This window comes from Oryctolagus cuniculus, chromosome 17 (assembly GCF_051225735.1).
Source record: "Oryctolagus cuniculus isolate XC-2025 breed Fujian yellow rabbit chromosome 17, ASM5122573v1, whole genome shotgun sequence".
NCBI lineage: Eukaryota > Metazoa > Chordata > Mammalia > Lagomorpha > Leporidae > Oryctolagus > Oryctolagus cuniculus.
This window is the reverse complement of record NC_142883.1, coordinates 54,311,825-54,338,701: the sequence shown is the minus strand read 5'-3', so window position 1 is coordinate 54,338,701 and position 26,877 is coordinate 54,311,825. Positions and strand designations below refer to the sequence as shown.

The window sequence follows — 26,877 nt, the reverse complement described above, 5'->3', positions numbered from 1 at the left end:
CTTCAATTTCCCTGGATTTCTGGGTAACACCTCATTAGCCTGGATGGAGCATGTTCTGTTGATCCATTCGTTTGGTGGTGAGCATGTGGTTTGTTGCTTCTCGGCTCTGAGGAACCAGACTTCTGTCAATGTTTGTGTACGTGTTTTGGGCGCACATAACGTTTTTCATTCTCCTGGATGTATACCTGTGTGTGGGATTGCCGGCTCCAATGAGAACTGTGTTGAACCTTCTGAGAAACTTCCAGACAGTTTTCCAAAGCCACTGTAATGTTGGATATCCCCACCAGGAGAGGAGTGTGCGAGGGCTTCAGCCCCTGCACATCCATGCTGGGAATGGTTGCAATGGCCACAATGGCCAGAGCTGGGCCGATCTGAAGCCAGGAGCCAGGAGCTTCTTCCAGGTCCCCCACATGGGTGCAGGGGCCCCAAGCACTTAGGCCATCTTCTGCTTTCCCAGGCCATAGCCGAGAGCTGGATCGGAAGAGGAGCAGCCAGGACACGAAGCAGCCTCCATATGGGATGCCGGCACTGCAGGCAAAGCTTAGCCTACTGCGTCACAGCGCCCGCTCTGCTGTCTGTTTTTGATTCTGGCTGTTCCAGAGGGTGTGAAGTAGTATCTCATTGTGGTTTTGATTTGCGTTTCCCTGAAGGCGCGGGATGCTAGGCATGTCTTCATGGGCTTGTTGTTGATCATTTGTAGCTCTCCTTTGGAGAAAGGTCCGTCCAGAACCTAGGCCTGCTTTGGAAACTAGGTTCGGTAAAAATGGCTTTATTGTTGAGTTATAGGTAATCTTTATGTATTCTGGATAAAATCTCTTGTCAGTTCTATGGTTTGCCAAAGTTTTCTTCCCCTCTGTGAGTCATGTTTTTTGCTTTATTTGTGGCATCCTACTTAGCACAGAAGTTACTAATTTTGATGAAGGCCAATGTACCTGTTTTTCCTCTTGCTGTTTCTGTGTTTGTTCACAGAGCTAAGAAACTATTGCCTAATCTGTGATCATGAAGATTCACATCTGTGTTTTCTCCTGAGTCCTAGAATTTTAGCTCTTTTTTTTTTAAGATTTATTTTATTTATTTGAAAGAGTTACAGAGAGAGGTAGAGACAGAGAGAGAGGTCTTCCATCTGCTGGTTCACTCCCCAGATGGCCACAATGGCCGGAGCTATGCCGATGCAAAGCTAAGAGCCAGGTGCTTCTCCTGGTCTTCCATGTGGGTTCAGGGCCCAAGGACCTGGGCCATCCTCCACTGCACCCCCGGGCCACAGCAGAGAGCTGGACTGGAAGAGGAGCAACTGGGACAGAATCCGGCACCCCAACTGGGACTAGAACCCGGTGTGCTGGCGCCACAGGCAGAGGATTAGCCAAGTGAGCCACGGCACCAGCCCCCAGCATCATTCTTTACCAGTTATCTGGTCCTGGCACCATTTGTTGAACACTGGCCTTTCCTCCCACTGAATGGTCGTGGCATTTCTAAGACTCCCATTAACCTGTATTGTTTAAGGCAAAAGGTAAGAAAACATTTTCTCATGCCTGTCTACTGACCTATGTGGAGAAATCAAATCACCCGGGATCATCTTGTTTTTCATTAAAGTTCATTTAGTGGGGTGGGCATGGGGTGAGGTGGTTAAGACGTCGCTTGGGAGGCCTTCATCCCATGTCAGAGTGCCTACTTCTTCAAGTCCTGGCTCCACGTTGGATCCACCTTCCTGCTAATAGGTACCGTAGGAAGCAGCAGGTAATGGCTCAAGCACTTGAGTCCCTGCCACCCACATGGGAGACCCAGATGGGGTTCCTGGCTCCTGGCTTAGACCTGGCCCAGTCCTGGCTGTTGTGGGCATTTGGGAAGTGATAGAAGATCTCTCTCTGTCTCTGTCTCTCTGACTCTTCTCTCATTCCCCGTCCCCTTCTCTGTTTCTCTGCCTGGCCAATCAAATAAAAAGAAAAAAATTTCATTTATATTTTTCACTAAAAATGAAAGTTGGCAATGACCGAAATTGTTGAGTGATAAGTAACAAAACACCATGTGTTGTACTCGGGGCCAGCTGAGGGTGGAATGAAGGGGCACTCTGGAATTCCATGATGCGTGACCTGAACGTCCAAGTCAGATACATCGAGCATGGGACCCTTGAATGTGGGTCCGTGAATGTTCACAAGGCGCCCCACACATCCCCTTCCCTCCCAGCCCACCGCCTCTCCCGGCCCCTTGGAGCTTGTCCTCGGCAACAGGAGGTCAGCACAGGGACAGCCAGGCAGCAGGAGCAGTCGTCTGTGGACTCTGCAAGTTGTTTTTTGGCCTTGATTTAGGAAGGGGATTAGAGAATTGTTTCCTCTTCAAACCTCCACCGCAGAATGGAATCCTGGAGTGCTCTGGCCTCCCACGTGTGGGTTGAGTGTGGAGCTGCCCCGGAACTGCTGGTGTGGGCCGAGGAGGACGCAGGCCTGGCCTCCCATGTGGCTCGGGGCCCCGGGCAGGGCTCATGGTTTGGCTCCCCAGCCTGGCTGAGCTCCCTGGAAACTGGATCCGCGTCCCCCGCCAGCGCTGCTCCTCCTGAGTCCACCCAAGCTGAATGCCGGCAAGCAGAGGCTTAGCTAAGCTCCAGATGTTTAGAAGTTTGACTCAGTGTTTGCCTGGGCTCCGCGGAGGGCTTATGGGGCCCGAGAGGTGGTCCTGGAATTTGTTCTGATCTTTGTGCGGGCTCTGGTGTTTAATCAGCATTTCCAGGGAGAGAGGCTTAAGGGGTCCAGGATTTATCAGAGCCTTCTCCCCTGGTCATTCAGCCTGGGTGCTGCTTACCCAGTCTTGGGGATCCAGTGGGCAGAGACAGGGGGCGGGAGGGTTGGGTCACATCTTGGAGGTGACCTTCTGCCTCTGCTTTCCAATCCTCTGCTGAGTCCAGTGTTTCCCCAGTTCACGTGAGCATCATTTTTTTTTCCTTTTGAAGAATTTATTTATTTATTTGAGAGGCAGAGGCACAGACAGAATGAGAGACAGAGAGGAAGGGCTTCCATCCACTGGCTCACTCCCCAAATGGCCACAAGGGATAGAGCTGAGCCAATCTGAAGCCAAGAGCTAGGGGCTTCCTCCTGGTCTCCCACGCAGGTGCAGGGGCCCAAGCACTTGGGCCATCTTCTGCTTTCCCAGGCCATAGCAGAGAGCTGGATTGGAAGAGGAGCAGCCGGGACTTGAACCATTGCCTATATGGGATGTCAGCACCGCAGGCAGAGGCTTAGCCTACTAAACCACAGCACTGTTTAAAGTCAAGGTTATCGAGTAGGAATTGTGTCCTCCAGCCCTGCCTATGGCCTGGATCTATTCCTCTGTAAGTGCTTAGCACTTACATTGGGATTTCAGAAAGTTCTGGAAAAGGGGACTTGAAAGATGTGTTTAGGGATGGGTGTTGGATGCTGCTTGGAACAGTTACATCTCATATCAGAATATTTGGGTTTGAGTCCCAGCTTCCTGGAAATACTTGGATCCTTGCCACCTACACTGCAGACCCAGGTTGAGTTCCAGGCTCCGGCTTTGGCCTATCCCAGCCTTGGTTTTGCAGGCATTTGGGTGGGAGATCTCCATCTATCTGCATGTCTGCCTCTCTAATTAATTAAATGATGTTTATTTGGTGCAAAAAATTGAAATCTGTACATAGGTTTCTTTTTGGTAATATGCATTTTCAGTGAACTTTTTGAAGATCTTTGCATGCATGGGATTTGGAATTTTTGAGGAAGATTTATTTATTTGGAAGAGTGACGGGGGGGGGGGGGGGAGAGAATCTTCCTCCCCAAATGACCCCAGGAGCCAGGACTGGAACTCCATATGGGTCTCCCATATGAGTGGCAGGGACCCAGACATTTGGGCCATCCTCTGCTGCCTTCCCTGTCAATTAGCAGGAAGCTGGATCAGAAGTGGTATAACTAGAACTTGAACCAGCATGCCTGTGGTTGTGTCACAGTGATGGCTTACCCCACTGTGCCACAGTGCCAACCCCATGATTTCAAAAATTTTGCACTGATACAAGCTTACCTTTTGATTCCATTTTCTGTGAGCATTTTGAAACACCCCCATACTTTCAGGGGGAGCTATGTGGAGTTGCTGCTGAGGTTCTGGAAAAAAGAAAAATAGATAATTCCACATGGTAGTTCAAGCCCAGGTCACTCCTCCAGGCCCTGGGGCCAGTTTGCAAAATCCCTCAACCCCCAAACTGCCAGCTCCCAGCTTGGAGACTGCTGTGGGAAAGAGAGAGTGGAAACCCTTCTGATGCAAAGCTCGGGTGGGGTCTGAGGAGGAACAGATGGAGAGACTGCTGTCTTCTTCCCAGGCCTCCCCAAGTCACTGCTTAGTTCGCTCCACTCCTCAGAGCAAAGCTGACTCCCACCAGCCCTCTTGAATCCCGGCTCAGGAATGCAGATGTCAGGGGCAGGCAGGCCACTGAGATGCAAGGAATTGTATGTCCCTAGAAACAGACAGCACCAGCCAATCGTTGGGAACACATGCCCAGCTTGAAATCTGAAGTCTCCCAATCCTGTAATGTTGTCTCCTGTAACATGTTCAGATCACAAACAACCACCAATGCCATGGGCTGGCTTCCATCCACCAGTGGGCTGCATCCAGCTCTCAGGTTGCACCCTTCTTGGCATGTAAGAAATGGGGTCCCAGGCACACACGGTGAATGGCCCCATGGCACAGATCTGGTCAGTGGCCTGCAGCACGCCAGGGATTTTGGACTCCCCCGTGGCTGGTGCTGTCTTCCTTCACCCACGCCACACTCCCCAGGGAGGGAAGCAGACCAGAGAGGTGAAAGTGGGTCCCCAGTGCTCAAGCAGCGGAGCTGGGATTTGAACCCAGCATGGGCTGAATATGCTCTGTGCTCCCTGTGGGACTGGCATCAGCATGCGCCTGGCTCTGGCAGGTGGGCTCTGCCTGGTGTCCCCTCCTGGGGTTAGCTCCTAACCTGCAAGAGAGGGCGAGTGCCTGGCAGGCAAGCAGCTTCCCCAAGTTCTGGGGACATCTTGGCAGCAGGAGGAGGATCTTGAGGGTGTGCATGTGCATGTGCGTGATGCACACATGTGATCATGGTGAATCAGATTTCTCTCTCTGTTCTGCACACACACACTCGTTCTTCAAGGGTTTCCTCCCCGAGCATTCGCAGGGGTTCTACAAGAAGGGAGCAAGTTGTCTTCCTCAGACAGGGCCCTGAGAAGCCGCTCTCCCTTTGCAAGAAAGCCTGGCCCTTCCTTCTGTCCCTAGGTCAGGTACCTGAAAGTGTTGCCAGCCCCAGCCCCTGCCATGGGTCCCCTGCAGCTCTGGGGGCCGCTCTGCCATGGCGGAGGGGTGGGGTGGGTGGAACGAGTGACTTCCACCCGGGCCACAGACAGGCAGCTGGCAGAGTCCGCCCTGCCGGGTTCTGTCTGGCTCTGCTGATGCCGAGAAGCTGTGATGGGGTGGGAGATGATAGAGAGTGAGGGTGCAGGCAGTGGAAGGGAAGTGTTAATAAATAAAGCGGGGTGGAGGGGCTTCCACAAGATTTACTAGCTAAATATTTTCCGGATGTTTTCATAGTCCTTTAAGGCTGATCCAGGAGAAGGCTAAACAGGACTTAGCCAAATCCCTCCAGCGGCTCCCACCCTCAGCTGACCCCCTGCACCCTGGCTGCATTCCCAGCACCGCCCTGGCCTCCCCCTCCCCATCGTCCCATCGCCATGGACTCCTCTCTTCCAGCCTGCTGAGAGCAAGCCATCTCGCTCTTTCCTCTCTTTGCAATCCTATTACACACGCAGTTGTGCGACCGGTTTTGTTTTTCAAACTTTACATTCTTTGAGTGAATTTCTGTCGGCCTGCGCGTCTACAGCATCATATGTAGTGTTTGCTGTGCGTAGCCTGGGTGGTCTGTTATTTATGATCCCATAGTGATGGGTACTGAGGTTGCTGCTGCCTTTTTTTTTTTTTTTTTTTTTTTGGCTATTACCAAAGTCACCAAAGGTAACATTCTCGGGATGATGTCCTTTTGCACTGAGGTTAGTTTCCTGGAAAGAAGATGCTGCTGCATTTGAGTGGTGAGCGCTGGGGTAGGACCTTCACTGTCCCATGCCCTGGTCTTTAGAAAGGTTGTACCACTGGGTAGTGCTGGAAACTGGCTGACGCCCCATTTGCTGGGCAAGTCTGGGGTTGTCAGGCGTCAAGAGAGCTTTTAGTGTGGGATGTATGGTGTGGGAGTCGGGCGAGTGGGAGGCCCACATCTGCCAGCAGGGACTTGGGTGCATGTGATGTATGGGTGGAGGCTGGGACCTGTTGGGTCTTCCTGGGAAGCCATGCGTGCAGGTTTCTGGCCCGGCCTGGCTGGCCCCCAGGTCTTGCAGCATGAGTGAGGGGCAGTCTGCACTGGGCCCTGGACTGTCCGTTTCCATGCCCGCTTTCAGCCTGGCCTCTCCTTGTCAGAGGCTTGTGCAAGGCCCCGCCACGAGGGGCCGGTTGGAGCCGGAGCCACGTGGGGAGCCCTCCCGGGCACAGTGAAAGCTCTGTTTGCTTCTCCACCTCACCAGGGGCCTCCATTCACGGGCAGGAGAGTCACACATTCCCCCTTGAGATAAGAATAGAGCCCGACTGTGCTCCAGGACAGAGTCCGGCCTCTTCAGCTGGCCCTCCGAGGCCTGGCAAGGGCTCCCACATGGTACTGGCATGAGTGGGCCCTGGCTGCCTGCCCCGTCGGCCTCTTGTGCATTGTGCGACCAGGACACTGGGTCCAGTGTGCGTGCCTGCCTGGTCCCCAGGAAACCACTGTCTCCAGGCTCTGCCCAGGATATGGGAGCTTGTCGCCTAATCCGCTGTTCCAGGGTTCTTACCTGTGGGCGTTGGGCTCCACCCCCTGCCACTGATTTCTCTAAGGACCAGCCCCTGCTGTCTGTTCCAGGAAGGGCGAGTGGAGCCCAGGCATGGAGGGGCAAAGCCGGTAGGGCTGGCTTGGGAAGGCTGCAGCCTTGGAGACCCCCAGGGCCTTCTTTTGCAACTGCAGGGCACAACTAGCAGACTCTAGTGGGGTCCCCAGCTTGTCTGAGTGATGAATAAGGGTCCTTGGCCCTGCCTGTGTCTGCCGTGTGAGGCAGATTAGCCGAGAGTCAGTTCATGCAGGGACCACGCACCAGGCAAGAGGTGCAATGTGTTCCTGGCTCTTCTTGAAAGCTTTTTGGTAATCTTTTTTTTTTTAAAGAAAATATATTTATTTGAAAGAATTACACAGAGAGAGAAGGAGAGGCAGAGAGCGAGAGTGAGAGAGAGAGAGGTCTTCCATCTGCTAGTTCACTCCCCAACTGGCTGTAATGGCTGGAGCTGCGCTGATCTGAAGCCAGGAACCAGGAGCTTCTTCTGGGTCTCTCATGTGGGTGCAGAGGCCCAAAGACTTGGGCCATCTCCTATTGCTTTCCCAGGCTATAGCAGAGATCTAGAATGGAAGTGGAGCAGCTGGGACTTGAACCGGTGTCCATATGGGATGCCAGCACTGCAGGCAGCAGCTTTACCCGCTATGCCACAGCACCTGTCCCTGGATGATCTTTAATGCACTTTCTTGCCTTTTAATTCTAAGCCTGGGTGTCTCAAAAAGTGTGGTCTCTGGACAGCAAGCACCCCCTGGGAGGGTGGAGGTTGGGGAAAGGGGGAGGATTGGGGGAGAGGCTGGGGAAGTGCCCAGAACTGCCCTTCTCTGCAGTCGTCCTGGTTCCATGCCCAGCTGCTTTGTGTGATGGGGGAAGGGGGCATTCTGGAGTGGCTCTCCTGAGGACCATGGCTATGCTTTTGAGGCAGACCTTCCTCTTGTGTTCTTTGGATTGAATCCTGGTCTGGTGGAACCACGTGGGAGAGACCCAGTAGTGGGATGCCCCACTGTCCTAAGCTAGTGCTATGACTGCTATCAAGTCCCCACAACTGTGTGCATAGATGAGACCAGGAGAGTTTCTGGAAGGGCAGAGGGAAGTAGGTGGTGGCTGGACAGCTCCTGTTGGTGGCTGTGTCTTCTGCGGGGCCTAGGGGCTAGGGGCCTGCGCTGGTGCAGCCAGTCACATCACAAGTGTGAGTGGGTGAGTCCAGAGCAGGGAGATGGTCAGCGAAGAGCATCAAGATCAGCCTTGAACTTCCTCCAAACAGGAGAAGGTGTGGTGTGGTGCTCGCTAGCCAGCAGTGGTTTGCACCTTGGAAGAGAGAGCTCTAGCTTGTGGTCAGAGACTTGAGCTGCCAGATGGGGTCAGCCTCCTGGTATGCGTGGGTGTGACATCCTCCTCTGCTCGCCCCTTGTCTCCATGCTGCCGTGGCTCTGGGAGTGAGCACAGTCAGGCAACAGGAATCCACACCCGTCTAGCAGGTGCACTGATCCTGGCTGCAAGAGTGATGCTAGAAGGCTCCAGTCAGCACGGTGGTTGGATGTCTGGTTACAAGCGTGGGACAGGAGAGTTAGCTGAGAAGGCCCTAAAACTGACAGATGCTTTGACACAATAGCCAGGCAAGGTAAAAGGACATTTTTTTTCTGGTAGCTTCTTGAGAAACCACTGAGTTGTGGTTTCTGGTAGCTAAGCAGAGAACTTTTTTTTTTTTTTCTGTTAAGTTTATTTTTATTTACTTGAAAAGTACGTACACACTGGGTTGCGGGGAGTGTGGGGGTGGGGAGAAATCTTCTATCTGCTGGTTCATTTCCCAAACGCACTCACAGCCAGAGCTGAGCTGGGCTAACGCTGGAAGCCAGAAACTCATTCCAGGACTCGTACTTGAGCCGTCACCTGTTGCCTCTGAGGGTGCACATGAGCAGGAATCTGGATCCACGTGGGATGCAGAGACGTGCCACAACTCCTGCTCCTGGAGAGCAGCTTTACCCCACGTTGTGATGGTACTGGGGAGAAGGAGACCTTAACCACAGTGAACTTTGACCGAGACTCTGAGATGCTCTTGGGAGGGTCCTAGCACACTTTGCTGCTTGTGAGTGGCTTGATGGCAGGAATCCTGAGATGAGGCTTGCTCCTAACCCTGCTGAGATCCTCGTCTCAACCTCTGTCTTCCTGGCCCAAGTGCCAGCCTCAGGGGAGGGGCCGGGGCCTGAGGCCCATGGTGAGCTCACGTGAGCTATTTGGTGAGTGAATGAAGTGAGCAGAAGAGTTAGAAAGATCTTCATTTGTGACATGGAAGCAGTGGTACTGTCTGGCGCTGTAAAGTTGACACCTGCCACTGAGTCTACCCTGAACTCCCAATCCCCTGTATTGTTCCTGCCATCGCTGTCACCACATGCTTCCTAATTATTTTTTGTGTTCCTCTGTTCCCCACTCCCACCTCATACTCTGAGCAGCAAAGGTTTAGTCCCTTTGGTTTTGGTCACAGATGTGCCCCCTCTACCTAGAAGCAGTGCCCAGCCCTTGACGCGTGCTTTGCGAGTGTTTGTCAAGTGAATGAAAGGGTGAAGTGCCTAGGAAGCACTTGTGCTAGCTGTCCCTGGGAACATCTCACATTCTGTGCTGGGATCCAGCAAGTGGGGGAGACCTGCCTCCCATGGGCGGTGTCCACACAGTCTGGCCGCCTGTGTTGGCCCCGCATTGTCTTCGTGTCTTCCTGGGCCCCTGCAAAAGGAAGCCACCCTGGTGTCTTGTGACAGCTTGGGGACATGAGTGCAGGCCAGAGGGATGACAGGGAGTGAGCGGGGCTGTTTCCAGCAGAGGGTTTTTAGAGCCTGTGGTCTGACCACATTCCTGAATCCTGCCCTGCTCCCACAGCTCGGTTCCCACCCTGTGGACTGTGAAGAGTGAAGAATGCCTGGTTGAGCAACGGAGAGCGAAGGCGCAATCCCTGTTTACTCAGCCTCTGTTGTCTTGTCTTGCAGCAGGTGGCCAAGTCACAGACTTAATCTGGGGAGGTCACGGCTGCCTCCACACCTTGGAGAGCAGCAGCGCCCGGTGCTTCCTTGGTGCGGACTCAGATTCTCAGCCCTGTGACTTGTCTAACAGGCTGCTTATGTGACGGTGCCGCTCGTCCTGTCCAGAACGCAGGCGCCTGGGCTCCTCCCCTCGGCTGGGGCCACACGGGGCCTTTCCTAGCTCAGTAAGGGAAGATCTACCTTTCCAGCTGCTCTGGGGCAGAGCCCCCCAAAACCTGGCGTCATCTTTTTCTTTTACACTCTGTGTTCCATGAGGTAGAAAAGCAGATTGGCTTTTCCTGCCAAAAAAAAAAAAAAAAAAAAAAGAGGAAAAGAAAAGAGGAGAGAGAGTGACAGGGAGGGAGAGAGAGAGAGAGAGAGAGAGCGAGCAAGCGAGCTTTCATCTGTGGTTCACTCCCCAAATGGTTGCAACAGCCAGGGCTGGTCCAGGCTAAAGCCAGGAGCTGGGAACTCCATCTGGGTCTCTGTGTTGGTAGCAGGGGCCTAAGTACTCGGCATGTGCTGCACATTAGTAGGGAGCTGGATTGGAAGTAGAGCAGCTGGGACTGAAACCAGCACTGCGATAGGGGAGGCTGGTGTCACAGGTGGTGGCTTGACCTGCTGTGTCACCATGCTCTTCTCCCTCCCAGTTCTCACGGCCCAGTTCTGTTCTTTTTAAATGATGAGTTAGGCCGTGTCACACTTCGGCTTAGGACACACAGTGCTTCCCCGTGCCAGCAGAGTAACAGCTGGGGAAGCCCTCACAGCGGCCCACAAAGCCATCAGAATATTTCAGGGATAAAAATTGCATCTGTACTGACTATGCACAGACACAGTTTTACTTGTTATTGCTCCCTAGACAACGTGGTACACTGATTTACATTGTATTGGTAACGCAAGCAACCTAGAGATGATTTAGAATGCACAGCTGGGTGTGTGTAGGTTCTATGCTGATACTACACCATTTTACATAAGGGACTTGAACATTCAAGGGGTTTGATCTCCTTAGGGGTCCTGGAACCGATCCTCTACAAATACTAAGGGATAGCTGTGTGTATAATAAGGGGTCTGGTGTTGTCTGTGGTTCAGGCATCCACTGTGGGTCTTGGAAGTTATCCCCGGCAGATTAAGGGCGGGGTTGGGGGGAGAACTGCTGTTTTAGTTTCATGTGTTTCTTACAGATAAACATTGCCTTTTAAAAATTTACTTATTCTTTACCTGTGTGGAAGGCAGAGAGACAGACAAGAGAGATCTTCCAGCCTCTGGCTCACTCCCCAAATGCCTGCAACAGGTGGTATCAGAGTCTAAGGAATCCAGTTGATCTCCAAACCCAGTCCCTCTGCAGGGAAAAGTGAAATGACCTAGAGAGGTAAGGGATTATCGCCAAGCACGTGGGTTGCTGAGCTAAACCCCAGAGCCTTCAGGTTTCAGCACCTGCTGCTTTTGTGTGGGGGCTCCGGGCCGTGCTGCCACACCCCAGGGAGAGCAGCCTCAACGGCTGGCAGCAGGAACTCCCTCAGCACCCGTGTGGAAGGTGACGTGGCAGCGTGCGTTGGTGGGGAAGGTATGAGGTTTTCCCCGGGATCCAGGAACAGTCGTGGCTGAGCGACTCGTCTTGTCAACAGCAGCTTGTGTGGAGGACAGGGTGTTTGGGAGAAGGCAAGAAACGGTAGTGCAGATGGGCAGGAGATGGGGCAGTGTTCACGGTGGGCACCGCAGGCCCGGGGACCCCCCCATAGCATGGCGGGGGGGGGGGCAAGGAGGATCGGGGAAGGATGAGCCTCCGCAGGAAGACTCCTTCCTACCGCCTCCTGTGGGGCATTTTGACAACTTCCTGAGTTGGAGGAGGCGACATTTGCCCCCACGCGCCTGCAGACCGCTGATGAAGTGTGGTTCCTCATGAACCTGCAGCTGTGTTATTCCACTCCCCGCCTTCCCCACCCATACGCCCGCCAGTCCCACCAGGGGCTCCCCTCCCTTCCTCCTTCCCTCCCTCCCTCCTTCTGCCGGCTGGTGACTCACCCTGGTCTTGTGCAACAGCTCTCCGAGCGCACCCCTGCTGATGTCTTTCGTTTGGGTTAATGCTTTCCACATTTAGGTCTGGAGACACAGTGTGGCTCATCGCCACAACCACCAACACCCCAGTGCCTGCTGCCGAAGGCCATCGAACTGATGCACAGAGGACAGCTTGGAGCTGTCCGGTGTGCAGCTGGCCAAGCCTCCCCAGCCCCTTCCTTGCCTCCAAAGCAGAGGTGAAGCCGGGAAGGCGGTACCTACTCCGCACTCGCCGGGGACTCGCACTCACATCCGTTGCCTGTGAAGGAGGCGCATCTGGGGTTGGTGCTGAGAGGCGATAGCACGAGCCTGGGCTGACCGCTCAAAGGAGCCGTGTTTGGGGAAGTGAGAGGCAGAAGTTGTAGGGTGTGGCAAATGCTATCTGTGTGGCTCTACGAGGTGTCGCCCAGCAGCCTATGTGGTTTTTCTCTCTTTTTCCTCTTAGAACAATAATATTACCTTAGTTGCCATGGTGTTGTTGTGGGGGTGGCTGGTTGGACGCTGCCCTGATGCAGGCTGGTATCTGGCATCCATGGTGATTATCAGATGGCAGCCACTGGACCTGCTTAGATTCTTTTCCTCCCTTGGAGTGAGAAGCTGGCAGAAGGTTTGCCCTGCCCTTAGCCGGGATGCTGGGGTGTGACCGTGTCCCGGTCAGAAACAGGACCCCAAAGCTGCAGTGTCGGTTGGGGGCACACTTTCCCCTGTCCTTCTCAAGGCTGCATGACTGCCCGGGTGTGCTGAGGGCCAGCGTTAGGGACAGACCCCAAGGGAAAGCATGCACAGAGCAGAGAGGGGGACTTGAGGTGCACGGGGCTGCCAAGCAGCTGTGACATGGGCCCAGCCACCTGTGCTGCCTTCCCACTGTGATCCAGAAGTGTGTTTGCAACTCCTGTTCAATAGTCGAATATACACACAAACATCTGCAGGTGCACTTTTCCCTGCAATGGGTTTATGTCCCAGTGCATCCATTGCAAATTGAAACTGTAGGTCAGGGAGGTGTTTCCTACACCCACGCTTGAGCATCACAGCACAGTTCTCCATGGCAGGTCGGCAACAGGTGAAGGAACCAAGCGAAAAATCAAAAGCGACTTCTGCGCCCTCGGGACAAAGGACTTGGGAAGGTGAACGTCTGAGGTTTTGCCTGGGGACAGGGAGCTGCACACACTGCCGCTGTCCCCAATATTGCCATAGAGGACCTGACCCATGGCACTGCCTGGGCGGAGATCCGGATTCAAAGTTCAACATACGATTCCTACTGAATGTGCAGTCCTCATTGTAAAACTGAGCCATCCCAAGTTGGGGCCCGCATGGTGTTTTTATTTGTTGGTTGCTGATTGGGTAGTGTATGCTCAGGTCTGAAATTAGAATAGTACAAAGGATCGGAGAGTGGAATGTTGGTCTCTCTCCTATCCTTGGCCTTTCCCTTCCCCAGAGGCAAACAGAGGACAGTTTCTTGTGGGTACTTCCACAAGTAGTTTGGGCCTTGACAAATCAGTGTGTCCCTTTATTGTCCTGAACACAGGTGTTCCTTCCTCTCATGCACTTTGCTGCTGCGTTGTTATTTAGGTTCTGAAATGCATCCTGGAGTTGAATCAATAGACAGGGGCTTGCCTCTTCTTTTTAACGCCTTCCCAACTCGTGTCATTGATAGGTACATGGTTTGCTTCTGATGCTTTCCCTGTTGCTGCCGTGGGTAACTGTGTGTACTCATCATTTCCCTGGTGGGTGGCATTTCTGAAGAATAAATTCCTCAGGTTGAAAGGCTGGAACTGAGAGTGTGTGTGTTTGATTTTGATGAAAGGGGTCGGATTGCCTCTAACCAGACTGTTGTAGTTCACATTTCCACCAGAGTGTGTAGGAGTACCTGCTTCTCCACAGTGTTACCAACACAGTGTATTTTCAGGGGCCGGCGCTGTGGCATAGTGGGTAAAGCTGCTGCCTGCAGTACCGGTATCCCATATGGGTGCCAGTTGAAGTCCCGGCTGCTCCACTTCCAATCCAGCTCTCTGCTATGGCCTGGGAAAGCAGTGGAGGATGGCCCAAGTCCTTGGGCCCCTTAACCCATGTGGGAAACCCAGAAGAAGCTCCTGGCTCCTGGCTTTGGATCGGCACAGCTCCAGCTGTTGTGGCCATCTGGGAAGTGAACCAGCGTATGGAAGACTCTCTCTGCCTCTCCTTCTTGCTCTGTGTAACTCTGACTTTAAAGTAAATGAATAAATCTTTAAAAAAAATAGTGTGTTTTCAGATTTTAAACAATCCTCTATCTATCTACCCACCCACTCACCAACCCACCTACACGCTTACCTATGTATCAACTATCAACTATATCTATCCATCCTTCCATCCATCCATTCATCAATCCACCCACCTACTTACCTATCTATTTATCATCTATCATATCTATCTATCCACCCACCCACCCACCTACTTGCCTATGGACCTATCTATATATCATCCATCATATCTGTCGCTCCCCCTCTTCGTGGAGGAACGACACAGGACCCTGCATTGTTCTTTCGTCTGCTCGGCCCTCCCCGGGTTTGCTGCTGGTTCTTCCCGGGTTGGCTACTATCCCTTCCACCTCCGTGGAAGGGCAGTTCCCCCTGGCCACATTCCCCACTTCCGCAGGGGAGCGGCACACCGCCGGCCAGCTCTCTGGGGGGCTGCACAGATGTTCCTTCAGATAGATGTTCCCCCTTAGATGTTCCCCTTAGATGTTCCTCGTGCATGCCGTCTCTCTCCTCCTTTATAGTCCTCCTCCGCCAATCCCAACTCGGCTGCCCACACGCCGAGTACGCTGCTCTCCTCCAATCAGGAGCAAGTCCTACAGTTTATTGGTTGAACTGGAGGCAGCTGTGCAGAAGCTGTTTACTTCTCTCCCAGCGCCACATTGTGGGAGAGCAGATGCATAGAATAAGTCTTAATTCCAGTAACTCAGTCTAGTCCGGTTTGCTCCCCACAGATCCCCCTTTCTTTTTATTTTTGGCGTTGATACGCGCCTGTCTTCGGTGCCCCGTGGCACACACTCTGCTCTGCTTGCTAGAGTTGCCACAGGTTCTTACAAGTCCTATCAATCAGGCAAACCGAATCCGGGTCCTCTCTTCGCCATGTTGTGAGGAGGTTTTTAGGCGCTGATGCGTGCCTGTATTCGGTGCCCCGCAGCGCATGCTCTGCTCTGCCTGCAGGGGCTTACAAGCCCTAACAATCAGGCAAACCGAATCCAAGCCTTCTCATTGCCATATTGTGGGGGAGACTTATTAGTGTTGGTTCGTGCCTATCTTCGGTGACCTGCAGCTCATACTCTGGTCGAGCTGCTTGCTGGTGCTTACCGCCTTAATCAGGCAGACCGAATCCAAGCCTCCTAATTGTTGTATTGTGGGGAGGCCTTACTGATGTTAATTCGTGCCTGTCTTCGGTGACCTGCGGCGCATAAGCTGCTAGCCGCCGCAGGTGCTCATCGCCTCACTTAATCAGGCAGACCGAATCCAAGCTTTCTCATTGCCATGTTGAAGGGAGGCCTTTCTATTTCTCTATTTCTCTATCTCCGGGCATTCCTATTTCTCCCATTTTACTTCTATCTTCCAGCATTCCTATTTCTCTCACTTTACTTCTAAACTTCTGTTTCTCTTATCCCCGCAGCTTCCCGCTCTCATTCTTATCCCCGCGGCTTCCCGGCTGCGCCCCGCCGGCGGGCTCCGCCCCGAGGCTGCTCTCGGCGCCTCGCCCTGCCGGCAGCTTCCCGGCTCTGCGCCGCTTCAGCCAGCGCCTCTCTCATCTGCGCGGCTCGGCTTTGCGCGCACACTCCGCGGTCTCGCACTTAACCCTTTCGCGTCTGAACCACGGCCTCGCGCCAGCCCCGCGTTCCCTATGTACTTGAGCCCCACACGCTCTGTCTGCGCGCGGCAGCCTCCGCGAGTCACACAGCGTAGCTTACGTGTCCGCCACTAGCATTCAATCTAAGTTCCCCGGGCTAGCCTGGCGAATTCAACCCAGCTCACGTTTCCGCCCCACGATCTGGCTTCCCGTCCTTTGCTCCCCGGGCTAATCAGACGGATCCCAATCTGGCTTACGTTTCAGCTTCTGGTTTCAACTTTTCGCCCCCTATTCCCGGGCTAACTTGAGAATCCCAAAGTGGCTTTCGTTTCCGCCTTGGCCTGCCCCCCGCGGCTTCAATTTCCCTAACATTTTTCTCTACCCGGTATGTTTCCCCAAGCTTTCCTCCAACAATATTCCTCCCTCATTTCTCCTGGCCTCTCCCCACAGTCCGCGTCCGAGTCTGTTTGTTCTAGCTTTCACTTTCGCTTTCGACCTTAGAGATTTCTCCCAGCTTCCCCCCGTAGTCCGTATCTGAGTCTATGCCTAGGCTTTCAGTGGCTTCTTCCGGCACCTTTTTCGTCCGGCTTTTCCCTAGGCTGTTTGCTAGTCTCTCTCTCTGGTATTTTCCCATTTCTTCCCGTTTCTTCCCTCCTAAGTTTCCTATCTGAGTCAGGTTTCCTATCCGAGTCACGGCACCATTATGTCGCTCCCCCTCTTCGTGGAGGAACGACACAGGACCCTGCATTGTTCTTTCGTCTGCTCGGCCCTCCCCGGGTTTGCTGCTGGTTCTTCCCGGGTTGGCTACTATCCCTTCCACCTCCGTGGAAGGGCAGTTCCCCCTGGCCACATTCCCCACTTCCGCAGGGGAGCGGCACACCGCCGGCCAGCTCTCTGGGGGGCTGCACAGGTGTTCCTTCAGATAGATGTTCCCCCTTAGATGTTCCCCTTAGATGTTCCTCGTGCATGCCGTCTCTCTCCTCCTTTATAGTCCTCCTCCGCCAATCCCAACTCGGCTGCCCACACGCCGAGTACGCTGCTCTCCTCCAATCAGGAGCAAGTCCTACAGTTTATTGGTTGAACTGGAGGCAGCTGTGCAGAAGCTGTTTACTTCTCTCCCAGCGCCACATTGTGGGAGAGCAGATGCATAGAATTAGTCTTAATTCCAGTAACTCAGTCTAGTCCGGTTTGCTCCCCACAATATCTATCAACCTATCCATCCATCCATCCATCCATCCACCCACCCACCCACCTGCTTGCCTACTTACCTAACTACGTATCATCTATCATCTATATCTATCTTTTTTCTTTTTCTTTCTCTCTCTCTCTTTCTTTCTTTTCTTTCAGAGAGACAGGCACACACAGAGAGCTCCCATCCATTTGTTCACTCCCTGAATGACTGCAATGGCTGAGAGGCTGAAGCTGAGAGCCAGGAACTCAATCCAGGCCTTCAATGTGGCAAGAACCCAATCACTTGAGCCATCCCTGTTATCTCCCAGAGTCTGCATCAGCAAGAAACTGGAATCAGGAGCTGGAGGTGGGTACCAACTAGCACTTCAACAACAAAGCCAAACACCCACCCCAGATTTTTAAAATGCATGTATGGGAAAGTTCTTTTTTTATTTTTCCATTCAAGCCCTCTTCCCCCATGTCATCCCACACCACTGCTGCCTCTCTTGAGGGCAGTGAGCAGATGGGGCCCCAGCATATGAGTTTTTCAGAAAATTCATGAAAAATGCCTATTATGCAAAAACTATGCATGGGTTTCAAAAAAGTTTTTGTACCCAAATAAACCTACTTTTAAATTCTATTTTTTTCCAAAGAATTTTTAAAGAGTTTGCATTAGTTTCCTATTGTTTCTGTAACAAATGCCACAAACTTAGTGGCTTAATGCAAGCCCAACGTCTGAAAAGAGTCTTGCAAGACCAAAAATCAAGGTGTTGGCAGGGCTGGCTCCCCTGGAGGCTATAGGGGAGAATCTGTTCCTTTCTTTTCCACCTAGAAGCTCCTATCCTGGCTCCTGGCTCCATATCACACAGCCTTTTCTCCCCACTCCCGTCATGCTATTGACTTCTTCTCATGCTGACCCTGCCTTCCTCCTGGAAAGACCCTGTGACTGCATTGCAAGCTGCCCTGGTAAACCTGGGTCATTGCCTATCTCAGAATCCCTAGCAGAGACACACCCTGCAGATTCCTTTTTAATTTGCCATAGAAGGCAACCATTGCAGGTTCTGGTTATGAAGGTGTACGTATGTTTGGGGGCCCTTTTTTCAGCCTGCCCCACGGGGCGCCTTTCCATCTTTAAAGAGTGAATCTGTGCAGGAGATGGTTATTAACCAAGTCAGTCACTTCCTAGTGTTCTGAGTTGGACAACATGGGTACAACCTCAGCCACTCGTGTTGACGGTCTGAAGTTCTAAAACAGTAGGTCTCAAATTTGGCAAGCATCAGAATCACCCGAGGAACACGGACAAAGTGCAGAGGCCCAGACCCTGCCCTCCCTCCGTGAGCCTGGGCCTGTGTATGCTTAATCAGCTCTCCACGGCAATGTCAACCTCACTGAAGTTTGGGAACTGTTGCTGTCAGGTATCTCAGGGATTATCTGCATGCCTCAGTGTGTGGGAGGTAGGTAGGTGCCAAAGCCAGGCTGCAGACAGGAAGTGCTGGAGAGGATCAGAGAGGAGGGGCTGGTGTCTGCAGAGGAGCTGCCACCTGAGCCACGCCTGGAAGGTAAGAGAAGGTGTGGCTTCCCTGAGAAGCAGAGCAAGGGTTCCAGGCAAGGGGAACGGCCTTAGCAGCAGCTCCAAGGTAGGAACTAGCATGCTACACTGGGGGACATGGAGGCATTTGGGAGCCAGAAGCGATAGGGGCAGGGGGTTGATTTGACAAGGGGAAGAGTGACAGGAGCGGCCTGCTGGTCCTGGCACAGTTGACTGGAGGGCAAAGGTAGGACTCTGTAGTCCCATCACGGTGGACTGGGTAAAGCCCAGGCTGGGTGGTGGCCGGGAAAGTGCTGATGGTTGTGAGGGGTTCAAGAGGAAACATGAATGTGATATTAATACTTACCCAGCAGAGTGTGTCTGGCAGCCTGCTGTGCAGGCACGGGTCGGGGAGCTGGAATGCCGAGATGAGTAAGACCGACAGGCTTCCTGATTTCATAAGCATACTTTGGAGTAGGGTGGGGTAGCTAGATAAGAAGCAGACACACATATACACAAACAAAAAAACTTCAGTGGGCAGTGAATGTGTTAGGGAGTTACACGGGCTTCTCTGATGGGGAATGACTGTCTGGCTTCTTTAGACTGGGGCCTGTGGCAAGGGGGGAGGGCAGTCTCTCTGAGCAGGTGACATTTAATTGATGTCTGGATCATAAAGTGGAGCTGGCCGTGAGCAGAAGGGGACAGCAAATGCCAAGGCGTAAGGCGGGATAAGGCTTTCCTCATCCAAGGAGCAGCTGGGGCAGCATTGCGCAGAACTTTCTAGAGTGATGAGAACTTTCTAGAGTGATGAGAACTTTCTAGAGTGATGAGAATTGTTCCATCACTGCATGACTCAGCATGGCAGTTGCTGGCCACGTGTGACTACTGACCACTCGCAGTGTGGCTAGTGAGACGGAGAAACTGAATCTCATGTTTTGCGTTTCAGTTCATTTAACTTCAAGTTAAAACTTAAGGAGAGAGAGAGACAGACAGACAGATAGGGAAATCCCATTTGCTGGTTGGCTACCCAAATACCCACTATAGTTGAGACTGGACCAAGCCAAAGCTAAGAGCCAGGGACTCAGTCTGGATCTTCCACGTAGGTGGCAAGAACCCAATTACTTAAGCCATTTAGGTGCCTCCAGGGAGCACCTTAGCAGGAAACTGGAACTGGGAGCCAAGCTGGGCTCTCCAATATGAAATGTGGACGTCCCAGGTCTTAACCACTGTGCCAAATGCTTGCCCCTAATTTTAAGTTTATATAGCTGCCTGTGGATTTTAACTTTATGTAGCTGCAAATATTTGGCCTAGTGGTTAAAATGCTTTTTAAGGTGCCTGCATCCCATATTGGAGTGCCTGAGTTTGAGTCCTGGCCCTGCTTCTGAATCCAGATTTCTGCTAATATACACCCTGGGAGACAGCAGGTGATGGCTCAAGTAGTTGGGCCCCAACCACATGGGAGACCCAGATTGAGTTCCTGACTCCTGGCTTCAGCGTGGCCCAGCTCTGGTATTTGTCGGCATCAGCAGATGGGAGCTCTTGATCTTTCTCTCTGTCAATCTCTCAAATAAATAAAGATCTGTATGTGACCAGGGTCTCCTACTTTGGACAGTACAGGGCCAGAAGGTCAAGATGGCTAGGGAGGGGGAGGATTACAATGATGTAAATTGAGGTAGACACAGGCAGAACTGATTGCTTTGTGAGTTTGGGTAGTTTGAGTTTTTAAAAGAGTAGTGCAAAGCCTTTGAATGACTTTAGCTAGGAGGTTGGCATAATCTGATTACTGTTGTGTAAGTTCGCTCTGACTGCCATGTTGAGAATGAATTGCAGGGACTGAGTGTGGAGCAAGGGGTCATTGTAATTGTAGAGGGAAATGGTGGTGGTGCCTTGGGAGCATGGTGGCAGTGATGGAGAAGGAGGAATGTGGATGGATCTGGGCTGAGCTTCAGGGAGGACAGACAGAGGGGAGAGGCATAGGATGTGGAAGGCAGGAGGATCCTAGATGTGGGGCTTAAGCAATAGAGTGGACAGTGGTGCCATTTGCTAATATTGGATGTGGAGAGCAGGATTATTTTGCTTTGTTTCTAGAAGCTGGGAACATGAATTATTTGTTGCATTTCTTGGATTCCTCCTGAACTTGAAGGTGACAGGTAGCCAGGTGGCTGTTGAGTCTGGGAAAGGTCAAAGCTGGAGAGAAGAGTTTAGAGTCAGCAGGAAGTAGAGACTGTTGAAAGCCGTGGGATAGAGGCCAGCCACCAAGGAGAGAGGAGATAGAAAAGGAAGGGGGTGGGGCAGGAGAGGGGCCTGGGACACTGTGACCTTAAGGAGGATCGGGAAAGGAGATGACTTGAGAAGGCACGAGATGCCGTGGAGGCCGAGAGGGCTTCGTTCCAAGGAGGAGGAGATGTTGAATGCTGCCAGCTCACCAAGGACTGGAGAAGAGAAACCGTCCTTGGATTTGGTGACAGTGTGGAGGCCATTGGTGACATTGAGGCCAGAAGGCTCAGTGGATGGTTAGGAGAGACCTTGAGGTAAGAAAGTAGAAGCCATGACTACAGGTGACACTTTTGGTAAAAAGGAGTTTAGTGGCTTTTTTTTTAATTGTTAAATTTACTTCACATGAAAGGCAGAGAGAGAGGGAGAGGACTCCCGTCCACTGGTTGATTTCCCAAATGCCCACAGCAGCCAGGGCTGGCCCAGACTGAAGCCAAGAGTCTGGAGCTCAATCCAGGTCTCCCACGCGGTAGCAGGGACCCAAGTACTTGAGCCATCACCTTCTGTCTCCGAGGGTGTGCGTTAGCAGGGAGCTGGAGTGGAGAAGAGATCTGGACTTGAACCCGTGTGCTCTGCTGTGGGATGCAAATGTCTCAAATGGCAACCTCAGTGCTGCACCAGGCGCCTGCCCTTTGATAAAAGTGCGAGGAGAAGCAAAGGAATAAGCAGAGACTGAAATACAGGGGCCAAAGGAATTCTGTTTTGTTTTTAACATAGAGGCTGGTAGGTGGGAGGCAGAGAGGTTGCTTTTATATTTTTTAATTAATTAATTTTTTATTTTATTATAAATCATTAATTTTTAATTTTTATATATGTATTTGAAAGGCAGAGTTACAGAGAGGCAGAGAGAGAGAGAGAGAGAGAGAGGTAGAGATAGTTAGAGTTCTTCTATCTGCTGGTTCACTCCCCAAGATGGCTGCAATGGTCAGAGCTGCGCTGATCTGGAGCCAGGAGCTTCCTCCAGGTCTCCCATGCAAGTACAGGGGCCCAAGCACTTGGGCCATCTTCCACTGCTTTCTCAGGCCATAGCAGAGAGCTGGATTGGAAGTGGAGCAGCCAGGACTTGAACTGGCACTCATATGGGATGCCGGCACTGCAGGTGGCAGCTTTATTCGCTATGCCACAGCACCGAAGGGATTACCTTTGGTAGGAGGAGGGCACTTTGGTCACTGTTGCAGGAAGGAAAGCTGAGAGGTGGGTGCTGGTGTGGGCAGGGTGGACTTGGTTGATGAGCAGTTACTGTTAGGAGAGGTTTCTCCTGTCTTTCTAAGTGAAGTATGAGGCAAGGCCGCCCTCTAAGAAATGAAGTTATTGTTTTGGAAAATTAAAGACCAACCCACCAGGTACCTAAAGCAGGGTTGCTAGATGGCTTTTGTTGTGCTCCTCAAACTTGGCTGTACAAGCCAGCTCCTGGGAATTTGTTAAAATTTTACATGTCACATTGGCCTGCGCCGTGGCTCACTAGGCTAATCCTCCGCCTACGGCACCAACACCCCAGGTTCTAGTCCCGGTTAGGGCGCCGGATTCTATCCCGGTTGCTCCTCTTCCAGTCCAGCTCTCTGCTGTGGCCCGGGGGTGCAGTGGAGGATGGCCCAGGTCCTTGGGCCCTGCACCCTCATGGGAGACCAGGAGGAAGCACCTGGCCCCTGGCTTTGGATCGACACAGCGTGTCGGCCATAGCGACCACTTGGAGGGGGTTAACCAATGGAAAAAGGAAGACCTTTCTCTCTGTCTAACTCTGCTTGTCAAAAAAAAAATAATAATAATAATAATAATTCTACATGTCGCATATACTCCCAGGTGGTTGTGTTGCTGCTGGTCCCTGGTTCCCACTTTGAGTAGCAAGACTCCACCATGTTGCTGTGTGTGGGAGGCTTAGGGAGAGACACAGTGTAGAAACATGATGTCTAGGATGGAGCAGAGTAGTGAGGGATCGGTGCCTAGCAGAGATTTGTGGATATTCACTTAAAGCAGGTTTCTCTCTTTGAATGCTCCTCTGTTGATTCTGATCTTCACCCAGGTGTGAGAAGTGCTGATTTAAAATACCAGGTCAAGAGATGACCATGGGAGTGGGAAGCCAAGATTGGGTAGAAGCAGGGCTGCTTCTAGAATGTATGGGTCCTTGTCTTTGTAGACCATTTGAGTCACTTAAAATCAGCATGCCAAGGCCATTCTTACAGCTCAGTCTTCCATAGTCCCACCATGTAAACTGCCAGGAGTGGTCTACCCATTAGGCTGCTTTTTTGGAAACTTTACAAATCCTGGGATGTCCCCATAGGCACCCTGTCCAGAGCTCCTTGGGACATCTGGTCTACCTTGTGCATGGGATCCGTAAGGGGAAGGAGATATACAGACGTGGGAAAGAGGTTGCTCAGGTGAATCTGCCAGTTCCTGCTGCTTTTGTAAATCCTTGAGAAAATTTCAAAAGAAAGCAGTTAAAGGGCAGGGCTCCTTGAGTCATGTAGCCTGGTCAGGAGCAAGTGTAGAACCAAGGAGGTTGAAAAACTGAGTGCCCGGTTTACACAATGGGCTGTTATCATGTGGTTGTCAAAACTCGTGATGGAAGTCAGGGGCCAAAGCACCTCTTTGATAAATGACAGGGCACATCCAGACGAGATAGTGAAGACTGCACCACGGAGGAGTTGTGTTGAAATCTAATCACTCTGGGTTGTAAGTGGTAGCTGCCCAAGACAAGATGGTTTAGCAACAACAAAAAATTTGGGTTGAATGGATTTATTTGCCCTCATAAGCAAAAACCCCATAGGTGCACAGCTGCAGGTGCGGGCCCCTTCTAGACATGTGTTGGGCAGCCTCTAGGATGGTCTCCAATGATCCCTGACTCCAAGAGTGTGGATGGAGCTTGGTAGCTTGTTTCTAACTACAGAAATGTTGCAATGGGTTACAGGGTGTCTGGGACTTCTCTTGCCTTCTTGCTAGCTGGTTCTGAGGAAAGCCAGTTGCCCTCTTGTGAGCTATTCCAGGGAGACACTCACACGGCAAAGAATCAATGCTCTGCCAGCCATCAAGGACCTAACGTCTGCAAACAGCCACGTCAGTGGACTGGGAGACAGATTCTCCCACAACTGAGCCTTGAGATGGCTTGAGCCCTGACTGCCATCTGGATTTCTGCCTTGAGAGGAACCTTGAGTGATGCTCAGGCTCTGAGAAAGCTGTGCCCAGTCACCTGCTCCCCAGAAACTGGGGCTGCTAAGTGCTGATTGTTTTAAGCCACTGTGTGTTGGGTGAATTTGATATGCAGCAATAAAAAACTAACAGAGGAGGCCGGCGCTGCGGCTCAATAGGCTAATCCTCTGCCTAGCGGCGCCGACACACCGGGTTCTAGTCCCGGTCAGGGCGCCGGATTCTGTCTCGGTTGCCCCTCTTCCAGGCCAGCTCTCTGCTGTGGCCCGGGAGTGCAGTGGAGGATGGCCCAAGTGCTTGGGCCCTGCACCCCATGGGAGACCAGGATAAGCACCTGGCTCCTGCCTTTGGATCAGCGCGGTGCGCCGGCCGCGGCGGCCATTGGAGGGTGAACCAACGGTAAAGGAAGACCTTTCTCTCTTTCTCTCTTTCTCTCACTGTCCACTCTGCCTGTAAAAAAAAAAAAAAAAACAACAACAACTAACAGAGGAGGTAAAGGCAGTGTCATCTGGAGTTTGCATCTCTTGGCTTTGCTTTTCTCTGTATTGGTGTCATGTTCTAGTATAGCCACCTCCTTAGAAGGATCCTTTAAAAAGAAAAGGAAAGGAAACAGAAAGATCCCACCCAGAGCCTGGGGTGATGTGGTTGGGAGGCAGGATCAGCCCTGTCTTCACTACCTGGGCTTGGAAGGGAGCAAAGGTGGTATCCAAGGAAAATCACAATTTGGTTCCTGAAGGAAGAGAAGGGATTTCATTGAAAACGTAACTGGTGAGGTGAGAGTGTCGGAATCCTTGACATTTGCCTGGATGGGATTCAAGAGATTCTTTTTGTTTTTAAGATTTATGTATTGTATCTGAAGTGACAGAGAAAAAGAAGAGGAGGGGAGAGAGAGAGAGGGAGGGAGAGAGGGAGAGAGGGAGAGAGATCTTGCATCTGCTGGTTCACCTTACAAGTGATAGCAGCAGCTGGGGTTGAATCAAACTAAAACTAGGAGCCAGGCACTCCATCTGGCTCTCCTGCGTGTGTGGCAGGGACCCATTTGGGCCTAGGCACATTAGCAGGAAGCTGGATCAGAAGCATGGACTTGAATGAGGTGCTCTGTGTCGGGATGCAGCTTAGCCCGTTGTACCGCATCTGCCCCAGTTAGAGAGATCTGGTCCACCTCTTAGGCAAGGCGGGAAGTGGAATGGTTGGTGTCGCAGAAGTCGATGGAAAAGTCCCCAGGTATCAAAGCAAAAGCTGCAAGGAGACCCATGGGAACAAGGACTGAGAAAACGTCTGTGGGCTGTGGCGTCTGTATTTGTGGCTCGTGTCCACGTTAGGAAGGGAGAAAGTTGGTGAGGACGCCGAGGCAGGCAGGTGTAGACTGCTCTTTTTAGGATTAGGCAATAAGGTTTTGATCATCTGTGCTAAATAGGACATAGTGTTTCAGATTGGGCTAGAAATAAAATGAAACCCACCACAAAATGTCAAGGTTGCATGGAGCCATGTAAGTCACTCATTTCAACTGTTCATTAAACGTGGATAACTCCACCAAGTCTTCTTTTAACCCAACGTTTCCATTCTTCCCTCTGGGCCGTTAGAACTTCTAACAAGGAGAATAGATGGCTTTCAGCGTTCTCTTATCTCTTTCCATTTCTGGTCTCTAAAGAGCAAGACCACTAAACAAAGAATATTCTTCCTGCCCAGGGAGAAGTAGGAGTCCTGACCCTAGGCTGCCTCTGTTGTGTGTTGGGTAGGAAAGAGAAGCTGACACAGTCCTCGGTGAGTTTGCAGGGGATTTCTCTTCTCAGGCTCTTAGTCTCAGGAGTGTATTGAGTTGGTGAGACCATAGCTTTGGGGAGAATTACGGGGCAGAGCGTACCCCAGGGCAGGCTCAGTTGGGTGATTGACTTTTCAGAAACCACAGATGTTCAACTTCCTTTTCCACATCACGTGTTGCATCTGTAGATGCGTTTGCATCTTAACGGCCTTGTGCCCTCCCTGGGATGTGTCTTTTTCCATTGTATTGGATGTCCAAAAAAAAAAAAAAAACCTGAAATACATTGGAGAAACAGTTAAGAAACACAATTTGTTTTTCACTCCCACCAACATCAGCATGCCCTCAGTACAAGGGTAGGAAACTGACATCAGCCAAAGCCACCCCCAGGACAGTGGAAACAGCCTCCGTCAGACCACTTAAGGCTGTGACCATATTTAAGTTTTTCATGGGCCAGAAAGGATGACAAAATCCTTGCCTTCTTGGGCTGCGCCCAGCTGCAGGCAAAGCTGCCAGCTTCAGCATTTATGGAGGAAGCCTGGCGGGGCCATGTGGAACCTGTTCTAGGGAGCTCCACGGGAATGCATCCCGGGCGGGCAGGCGTGTTGCACCGGGCTGGTGGGGCAGGCTCTGTTTGGTAAACAGGGGTGCGGTGGAGGGAGGGGTTGGATGGGCGTGTCCCCACCTCCCCCACATTCTCTGATGACTCAGTGCTGCCTTGCTGGAAGGGGCTTCCAGGAGAGCTCATCCCATCCAGCAGGCACTTCAGAAGCGGGAGGAAAGGCTGTAGGTACTGGTCTCTCACCGCCACATTCGCAGCTGCCACTGTGCTTCTCTTCACAGGGTTTAATTAGCTGTATTCCAGAGGGAGGAAAGGAGAGTGCCGGGCCCCGGGGGATGTGCATGGCTTCCACGGCCCTGAGCTGACCCTGTACCTCGTGTTACACCTGTCATACCTATACCTGGACCCTGTACCTCCTATTATTATACCTGTCATACCTTTCCTATAATCTTCATGCCTGGAAATCGTATAATCCTACCTTATTCACGCCCCCTACCCTGTTAGCCATGGGACAAGAAGGGCTGGTCCATTTCTGGTGAACAAAGGCTTCTTTCCTGCTTGGTTTCTTCCCATTAGGCTCATGGTATGGGCTGACCATGTAGTAAATATCTAGGCAGAAGAAGTCATCAGTGGGCAAGTCCATGTTCTTGGGCTTTGTGGGGAGTGTGGTTAGAAGGTTGGTTTAGCATCCACCA

The 26,877-nt window shown here is 52.0% G+C and overlaps 1 protein-coding gene and 1 long non-coding RNA gene across 5 annotated transcripts in view; one reads left to right on the top strand and one right to left on the bottom strand.

Moving 5' to 3' along the window:
* Positions 1–26,877, top strand: part of GAS7 (growth arrest specific 7) — a 247,581-nt gene that overhangs the window by 70,543 nt on the left and 150,161 nt on the right. The window contains exon 1 of one of the 4 annotated variants that reach the window (XM_051824484.3): positions 18,506–18,555. The exons of the other annotated variants lie outside the window; for them this stretch is intronic. The gene's annotated coding sequence lies outside the window, so the exon portion shown is untranslated. Of the gene's footprint in view, positions 1–18,505; positions 18,556–26,877 lie in introns of those variants that run through there. 4 annotated transcript variants of the gene reach the window in all.
* On the bottom strand, positions 8,509–14,762 carry LOC149121242 (uncharacterized). The gene is made up of 3 exons (XR_016224296.1): positions 11,900–14,762; positions 11,096–11,159; positions 8,509–9,584 (listed from the first exon to the last, which is right to left on the bottom strand). It is a non-coding gene; the product is annotated as an uncharacterized LOC149121242 (long non-coding RNA).